Here is a 9,633-nt window from a genome sequence, read left to right on the forward strand (position 1 = left end):
TCACAGTGGCTGAATGGTTTCCTGAGTTCCTGTCACACACGGGTACCCTCTGGGCACTCGGGATACAGTGTGACCGAGAGACATGGCCCTGCCAGTGTCCCACTTCCCTTGCTGAGTTGTTTGCCTAGGGAGGGAAGAGGCACCTTGACCACTCTGGGGTCCCCGAGGACCTTCAGGAGGCGATGACACTCAGGGGCCCTGATGTCTAAAAGAAGCAGGCTGTGAGAGAGGCAGGACAGGCAGGGGTTGGTGGAGACAGCCAGCCCTGAGAAGGAAGGCCCGTCTCTCCTGGGAGCAAGCGTGAAGGAGGCGAGACGGAAGGGGCAGAGGAGGGGCAGCCGCTGCAAGTGTTCAGGCTCTAGGTTAAGTGCCACTGAGATGCTAGGTGTGTGTGGCTGTTAGAGACAAGTATTTTTGTCTACTGTATCTGGGGAAGATCATGACAAATATAAAGGAATGCTCTCCTTATTGTGCTCGCCTCTGGAAGGGGAACCTGGGGGGCTGGGAGGTCTGGAAAGACCACTTCTAGATTTCCGTCAGCACTTTTCCATATCGTGCACATCATTACTTCAACTTAGTTTTTCCAGAAAGTCAAGTGGGGTTATTTGGGGCAAAGATTATGGCCCATGTTTGCTTTTCTTCTTTGTACTTCTGCTACCTTCTCTACTAAACATAAGTGAATATATTTCATATTATTTTCAAATAAAATAAAACAGGGGCATGAGATTAGCTCATCTCTGGGTTCTACTGCTCTCGAACTGATTGTATGTTCCTTGAATCCATCCTTTGGAACTCACCTCCAGGGCGTCTTCCACACCCTGCACCCCATTATCCTCCCACCCCCACTATTGATCCCACCTGTCCCCTCACGGTGTCACCTTCTCCCCATCACCCACAATGAAAAACGTGGAGCCCCCTCCCAGCTACCGCTCCCCTTGGTAGCTCTCAGTGAGCTACCAAGTCCCATCACGGCCCTTGCCCCTTGGTTGTGAGGCCAAGGGTCCCAGTGCAGAACCTCACAGGCTAGAGCAGTAGCCACTGAACTTCTCTGTCTCATCAAATTAATTTCTGAAAGCCATATTCTCATTGGGTCATTTTCTAGGTCAAAATGTTTGTTGGCAAACCGTTTCCCAAGAAAATGAAGGCCAAAACTGAAAATGAGCCGAGAATTTCAACATGGCTTCTTACCTCTAAAGGATTCCCCACTTCTCTTCAATCTCCAGTCAAGTCAGATAACGCCTATTTTCCCAATATCCCCTCCTGGTTCCACCTTGGAGTATCACCTGCTCTGCTCCCAATACTCTCTCTAAACAGGGAAGAGATGCTCACTCTTTGGGGTCCCTCATCCCATGGGTATGTTTGAAAATTATAAACCCTGTAATTGACAGTTATTTTATTGGTTTCCTAGCCTCCGAAGCCCTTTCCTGTGTTTGGAGAATCCCCATCCCCACTCTGGAGTCTTCGTGAGAAGCAGAGCCCAGCTCTTCCTACATAAGATGCTCACTCCCATTTGCCTTCCTGCTACAGCAGGGACATGGGACATAAGTGCAACACGTCTCCACAGCTCCTCCAGACGAATCCAGAGACAACTCAGAGCATCCTCTCTTGCAGCAGGGCAGGTGGAACATGCAGGACCCACTGGCAGCAGCAGTAGCATCTTGGGGCAGCCGCAGAAATGCTCTCACCAGACCAGTTCTAGGATCTGCTCCTGGCAGGTAGCCTAAATCTGGTTCTCCAGACTTCCCAGCCTTCCGACCTATTCTACCTAAAGGGGTCACATTTGGATTCTGTTGCTTACAACCAGGGACCCTGACGTTGGCCGTTCAACCCAGAAAAACGCACAAATGCGAACGAACTGCACAGACCTTCAAGCAAGTCACAGACTAGCAAAGCCCTACTCACGTGCAAGGGCAGCCCCACTGGCACTCCAGGAGCCAACAGGAGACGCCTCCCTCCTCTGGACACCACTCCTGCCTCAGTCAGCACTAACTTCCACTCCTCCATGGATCCCCAATTAGTCTGCACCTCTGGGCCCTGGTGCAGTGCCTTTGTTCAGCTCCTGCCTGACGTACTGCAACAGCTCTTAGAGACCTCCCTACCTCTGGACTGGTCCCTCCAAAGGATTCCTCAAGCCTCCTTCAAGGTGCAAAGCTGATCACATGACTTCACGTTAAAATCTCCTTAGGGCTCCAAGTAGCTATCAGAAATTCGACACCTCAGCAAGAAAGACCTTCAAGGATGGAGGTTTCTATGTCTTTAGCCTCCGCCCCATGCCTGGCCGAGGTGATGATGCAGAGATTCAGGCCAGGATCCCCAATTCCAACATCTGGGTTTTATGGGAAACAGCCCAATTTTCAAATACTGTCAACTGTATTTTTTTAAAACCTTAAATACTGTGATAAATAAAACATCTGTAGGCTGAGTATGACCCATAGACATCTAGTTTATGACCTCTATCTGCTGCCTGCATCATATTTGTGAATATGTTTTCTCTAAACTTGAGTGGTTCTCCATTGATTGGTAGTAAATACTTAAGTAAATGTTTCTTCAACAAGCGAATGAACAAGCAGACAACGTGAGTCAGGTGGGAGGGGGCCAAGCAAGGAAGAGAAAGATGGAAAACCATGATGAGTGAGGCCTGAGAGATCAAGCTTTGCCCCTTTCTGCTCTGGGAAGTTTTCTGTTCAGGGCCAGTGGCTCTGGGGCTGGTGTTAAAGGAGAGCGGCTCCCAGAAGAGACGCCGGGGCAGAGCGCTGGCAAGGACAGAGGTCTGAACTTAGCAAAATCAAGGAGGCAACTTACCAAAAATCATGTTAAGATGCACATTTTACATGCACTTAAATATTTTAATTATAAGGAGAGGACAGAGTTGTGCCAGTAAACTTTTAACTCCATTTTCCAGACTATTAGAATAAGCTACAGAATCAGGGGCTGGAAATAGAAAGCAAATTGCTCAATCCCAGTTTCTGTAGTTTCTTCCATATAAAATTACAAAACAAGATCCAGGAAGGCTGGAGAACTGGCCATTGCCAGGCAGAGAAATTACATTTTTGTTTTCGAGGAGAATAAAAACCCGTAAATGTTTAAATTTCTATACCAGTCAGCCTCAGTTCAAACTTGAAACTCAAAAAATTTGACTGGTTGACTCCCCTGGTATATTGTTGCTGGTAATCCCTAAGTACAGAGAAAGAGAAAATGAAATGAAATATTTTTCCAGCAGGCTCATGGCTCCTCTTGGCTCACGGGGGAGGCCAGGGAAGGGCAGAGTGTGCATCTGGGACAAAGTGCCTGACCAGTGAATTCATGGAAACTCTGAACTCAAGCCAGAAGCAAGAACACAGGGGGAGTGAAGTTATCACCACATAGTGAGAAGTAAGGATAGATCAAGGAAAACGTCTGTAAATGCAATATGGGAATGTTCCATGGCTCTAAAAGAAAAGTAGAGAATTGGTCCCAACCATCCTTGGGCCTTGGAAACCATTGTTCTTTCCCTCTGCTGAGGATGTTCATGCCCCATCATCCACCTGGGTGGCTGCTTGTCACTTAGGTCTCATATGAGATAACAGCTCCCAGGGAGGTCTTCCCTGACCATCAAACTCCCTGGCACCCTCTGTCACATTACCCTGTTTTATTTTATTTATCACGTTGATCACTACCTAAATTTTTTTCATTTGTTTGCTTACTTTTTTGATTGACCTTAAAGCAGGGGTTATGTCTGTCTTGTTCCCTGCTGTGTCCCAAAAGCCAGGCCCAGAGATGGGCACATGAAGCAATAATCACTGAATAAAAGGTGATGAAACACACCACAAAGGGAAACACTCTCTGACATTCTGCTGGTCAAAAATGATCCTTGTTTTCTACTAAAACACTGTCTGGGAGAGATAACGAAGGTTATCCTGCAGAAACCCTGCCTGACCATGGCTGATGGCTCCTCTTGGTCAGCATCCTTCACAGCCACACTGTCCTAACGCTGACCACAGACACATGGACAAAATCAAATCCTTCGCCACAAAAAAGCACTTGGGCACAAAATAACATTGCTTCTAAGACAGGAAATATTTTGAGTTTATTTTTTAAACATTTTTCTTAATACTTCAGGATGCCATGGAATCTGAAGGCACCACTCAAACAGATGTAAGATGAAATGCCTGAGCAAGTAGCAGCACACGGTCATGGGGCGGGGGATCTTAACTCTTCCTAGGTTAGAAAGGACTCTGTGGGTTTCAAAGCCAGGGGCGACGGGGAAGACTTCGGTGGATTCCCTGAAGGTCTAAATGTCACAGACTTTCTTAATGCCATTTGGCCATGGACTTAACAGTTTGCATTCATGAAAGGAAGAATCCGAGAATACTCTTGTGTGCACTTGGAACAGTGCCTTAAGCATCTATTTCTTTAAAATGAAATAAAACTGTACTATTGAGAAGAAAAAACATTCAAGGGGTGGTGTGGAGAAGACAGAAGCCACCAGCATGGAACCACGCATCCACCAGGCCCACAGCCGCGCCGCCTGCGGCGTGCTCCCTCCTGCAGGACTCCTCTGCAGGCTGCCTGAGACCAATTTGGGTGGCAGGGTCTTGTCTTTCATGTTATTTCCCACTACAGGATCGAGCACAGTGCCTTGACAATAGCAGGAATTCAATAACCTGATTTGATGAACTGGTGAACGCACAGACGAGTGAGTTATGAAGGCAGCCACGTCGGGTGCTCTGCTGTGGAAACAGCGGCATCTAACAGCACAAGGACGTCTGACCTTCCAGCCCCTTTTCCCAAACTAAAACCATGCTTCCCAACCTCTTTAGCCTTATTCCACCTTCTGATAACGATTCAGTTCCATATCACACAGGGCTCGGGAGATTGTGAATGGAGAACCCCAGGCCGGTGGCTCTCAACTGTCGTTTTACCCTCCAGAGGACATCTGGCAGTGCCCAGAGAAATTTCTGGTTGTCACCATGAGGGGAGAGTGCTACTGGCATCTAGTGGGTGGAGGCTGGTATGTTGTTCACCACAACGCCATGAAGCCCCCACTGGGGTCCACATCAAAGAATGATCCAGCCCCAAGTGTCAACAGTGCAGAGGCTGAGGAACGGGCTATGCCTATAGGGGGACGTATTCTCCTTGCTCTTTGCCCTTGGGCTATATTTCTTTCTTAACTGTACTCCCTTGTCTTCCTAAGAAGAGAAGTCATCCTAAAACAGGTGTCAACCATATCTAAAGCAGATGTCTTCTCTGTCACCGTTGATGGGAAAAATCCAAGAACACTAAGAGCAGTGCATATTTGTACTTTACAGTTTGCAAAAATGTCTTCTAATACATTCTCATTTGCTTCTCCCAAGAATCTGGGTAGTAATTGGGGGAAGTAACATTATACTCATTTTAGAGCCAAATAAGGAGGCTAGTTAAGCAAACCACCATCCCTATGAATCAAGGGCAATAAAGAAATTGATGCTCAGAAACACTGAGTGACTTGTTCAAGAACACACCCGTGCAGTAGCAGAGTGGTAGACACCACAAATCAGGCTTTCTGATAGCTCTGCCCCTCTCTTTCACAACAGTGTCTTCTCATAGAAAAGTGATGCACCAAGTTAAGTGTTTGCCTCCCGCTGCCATGAGCAAGTTGCCCGTGAAATACTGGGCAGCATCTGTTTCTACCAGGTAGGATGCTTTCAGGGGAAACAGGGCAGTGAGGAACAAAAAGGCCCCCAGACTGGGCAGCTGTGTGCTGGATGAACTGAACCAATGCTGGGTCCTTACAACCTGCCCTAGGATGGTAATGCTTCAGCCCACTTTTAGATCATTAGTTCAGGCTGCTCAAGATAAAAACATGCACATTTCTCTAATAGAATGCTTGGCCAGAGAGATTAGATTTTTGTTTTTAATGGGCTATTATAGTACTTAAGACTAATAAGATGAGAATGAGGACTTTTCTTTATAGGCCCTCCCCCAAAAGATTTGGGGGTCAGACCTTTGAGAAAACTTCGACTCAACTAGGAATTTTCAAAGGCTCCACAGAAACACATTTGCTTGCAGCAGCCTGTTTAGTTTAACCTAATCCTACTAGAGACACTTGCTAGACTGGCCTTCAGCAGCAAGGCGGGGCAATCTGCATGAAGCCAAGAGCTAGGCCACCTGGCTTTGAATCCAGGCTCTGCCACTCACCCAATGGGTGACTCTGGCCAGGTCATCTGTAAAGCAGGGATGAAAACGGCAGCACCTGCTTCGTGGAGTTGTGGTGGGGATTCGATGAGTTACTCCATGTGGTGAAGTCTCAAAACAGGCCTTGGCACACCGTAAGATCATCAGTGACTATAATTTTGGTCACTTTAGAGGATCTATTTGGAAACTGCACAAAAAACAATGAAAAAATAGTTGTAGTTGCCTGACTTAACCCTCTCCTCCTTATAGCAATTTCAACATGAAGGGAGAGAGGAGACGGCTTTTCCTATTTTGCAACTAATTTGGGACTCCGGGGAGCTTTTTTCAGTGTCTTCAGAAATCACTTGGAATGAACTGGTATTCTAGTTCAAAGAAAGACTTCTACTATCTTCAACATCAGTGGGAACTGGGTTCAAAACCCAGTTCGGCCACTTCCTAGCATTAGGACCTTAGACATGCTACTTAATCTGAGTCTCCATTTCCTAATCTGCACAGAGAGTAAGATAAGACAGACTGACTCCTAGGGCTATAGTGAGGCTTAGATTTTATAAACTGCCAGCACATTGTATGAGGCTCAAAAAAAAAAAAAAAAGATTACAACTGCTGTATTCTCTTCTCTGCTCTCACTGCTGTGGCCTCTCCCATTGCAGAGCACAGGCTCCGGACGCGCAGGCTCAGCGGCCATGGCTCACGGGCCCAGCCGCTCCGCGGCATGTGGGATCTCCCCGGACCGGGGCACGAACCCGTGTCCCCTGCATCAGCAGGCGGACTCTCAACCACTGCGCCACCAGGAAAGCCCAGCTCATCATCTTTAATTGACCAGAACACAGATGCTTCTTCCCCTAACACTCTCCAAGTAGCACGTTGTGTACACCTAACTGAGATGGGCACGATATTCTGCCACACAGGAGACTGGGGGCGTATTGATGAGAAGATCCTCCACGAGGACAAAGAATAGAAATAAAAACTGCTGTATTCAAAAACTGCTGCATTGTTTAGTTCATAAGTTTCCTTTTGCCAAGGATGACCGACTTTTGTGAGACTGGAAATAAATCTTGTCCCAGGCACCTCAGGGCACACACACGGCAAATAAAGTTTTCAGTTCCAAAGGCACTGCGTTTTTATCTATAAATGTTCTTAGAAAAGCATTTCTACGGCTAGCACCTTATACTAATTCCACTAGGTCTGCAAATCAACCATTCTTTTTTTTTATTTTTAACAGAAAAAATGAAGCCTAGTTACAAGTCACACACTAACACATGAGCAAATTCTAATTAAGGCTTTTAATTTCTCGCTTCCAGCAATCCACTTTGCCACTAAATAACCTTGCGACTTAGAGCAATTCAGATCTCAGCTTAAACATCTGTTCTCCAGCGTAACCCTTGGCCTGGACTGGACGCTGCTTCTGGGTTGCGCTCATCACATCTACTTGCCTGACTCTCAAGAAATTGCCTGTCTTATCCTCTGGAGCCCTCACTCCTCCCCACCTTGTGTTTGTTTTCTCTCTCTTTCTCACACACACACACACACACACACACACACACACACACACATTCACACAACCCGTGTTGTGTAATACAGTAGCCATTAGCCACAGTGGCTTTGAGTACTTAAAATGTGGCTAATCCCAAATGAGATGTGATTTAAGTATCAAATACACACCGGACTTTGAAAACTTAGTCCAAAAAAAATATACAAACCATTCTAAGAGTAACTTTATCATGGTTAAATGTTGAAACAACAATATTCTCAACATATTTCAGTTAAATATATTATTAAAATTAGTTTCTTTTTACTTTTTTAATGTGGCTACTAGAAAAATTTAAGTTACGTATATAGCTCACATTATATTTCTATTGGGCAATTGCTGGTCTATACTGAAGGTTCTGTGAAAGACCTCTGTCTGTGTTTTTTACCATTGCACCTCTCCTAGCCCCCTCAACCAGTACAGCACCTGGCTAATAGTAAGTACACAATAACAACTCGTTGATTTAATGGTGTCTCTAAATCTGTCTGTCTGTATGTTTCCCCGTCTCTACATTGGAGATAGTGGCTCTACTTACAATATAAGACGTCACGAGAATAACATCATCAAGAAATGTAGTGCTTTCTTTGAAGGGTAAAAATCATGATATGAATATGACTGCTTTTGCTGAAAAGCCTGCAATTAATTTTGAACACTTAGGCAATGATTTGTATGCCTAAACACATTCTTTGAGTTATAATAGAAAAATATTACAAATTAAATGCTGAAAGAGGTGGAGAGTGAACACCTCAAGGGGAAGTAACTGTAGGAAAAAAACAAAGTAAAGCTGAGGTATGGCCATAACTAATGGGAAGGCAAACAGAGCCCACAAACTCGCAGAAGCCCCTTTATTGTTCTGTTTGCATTAAAAAAGCAGAAGCGCATGGTGCTGACAGATTCCAGTGCTAATGGGGACATACATACTGCAAGTACTTACCCAAGAAAGAAAGAGTCTCTTTCCACCCACCCTTCCCACCAAAAAAGCCCTCACAAGGAATACCATTCTGGTTACCAAAAAACCTCCGGTACGCAGGCCCAAACCACACAATCGCCCTTTTATATAAACTGAGTCTCCATGACAGTGAACTTGACGTGGCAGGTGAAGAGTTAAGTGGGTACCTTTCCTACCTGCCTGGACTGCTAACACTCCAGCTGAAAGAACCCCAGGGCTGACAAATCAGCTTTAAACCCACCCAGTAGGGAAGCTGAAAGTGCGCGGGGACGCGGGTGAGTGGAATACACCGGGGAAGAGAAGCAGACCAGAGACTCATCTCTGATCCAGGACCATTTCAAAGACCCGTGAAGATGAGGGCTTTTTTAAAAAAAGTTTTGTAAGTCTTTTCTTTAAACCAGCAGTACCAGATCAAAAGCTCCTTAACCTTGCGTTTGACATGAATACACCCCAAGCAACTCTCAACTGTAAGAGCTGGAATCTGGTCCCCTCCACCGGCAGCAAAGGCACAGACCATCCCACGGCCTCGGAAGAAGGGTCTGGGGCGCCGGAGAGCAGAGCAAGCCGGGTTTTCTATTCTAGAAGGCACAGGTCGCCCTGGGCAGAAACCACACGATCCGAATAAATCAGCTCTGAATCTGTGCTCTCACCACCCGCTCCCCCCCCCGCCCCCCAGGGAATTAAAAGCACCTCAGGATTTAGGCCTCTGTCAACTTTTCTGACCACAAGAAAAAGTTATCTGCGCACACGGGAAAAAAAAATCTGGGAAGAGGAAATTACGGAAGAGAAGACACTTATCTACTCCACTTTAGTAATGATGTGGGTGGTGATGCTTCAAGAGCCGAGTCTGGGGGTGAAGGGGAGGGGAGGAAAGGCAGAAACCACAATCCTTGTGAGCTCAGCCCCAGTCGGGGCAGACCAAGCGCCGGCGCCGCTAAAGGGCACGGCTAGTTCTCAGCCACAAGCCGGAAGCGGCGGGGCCCGGGGGCCTCGCAAACGCAGG

General features: G+C 46.4%; 1 protein-coding gene across 1 annotated transcript in view; it reads right to left on the reverse strand.

Moving 5' to 3' along the window:
* The window catches only part of DUSP22 (dual specificity phosphatase 22), a 46,890-nt gene that overhangs the window by 37,033 nt on the left and 224 nt on the right, over positions 1-9,633 (reverse strand). The window lies entirely within an intron of this gene.

The sequence above is a fragment of the Lipotes vexillifer genome, unplaced genomic scaffold (assembly GCF_000442215.2).
Source record: "Lipotes vexillifer unplaced genomic scaffold, Lipotes_vexillifer_v1.1 scaffold1196, whole genome shotgun sequence".
In the NCBI taxonomy this organism is placed as follows: Eukaryota; Metazoa; Chordata; class Mammalia; order Artiodactyla; family Lipotidae; genus Lipotes; species Lipotes vexillifer.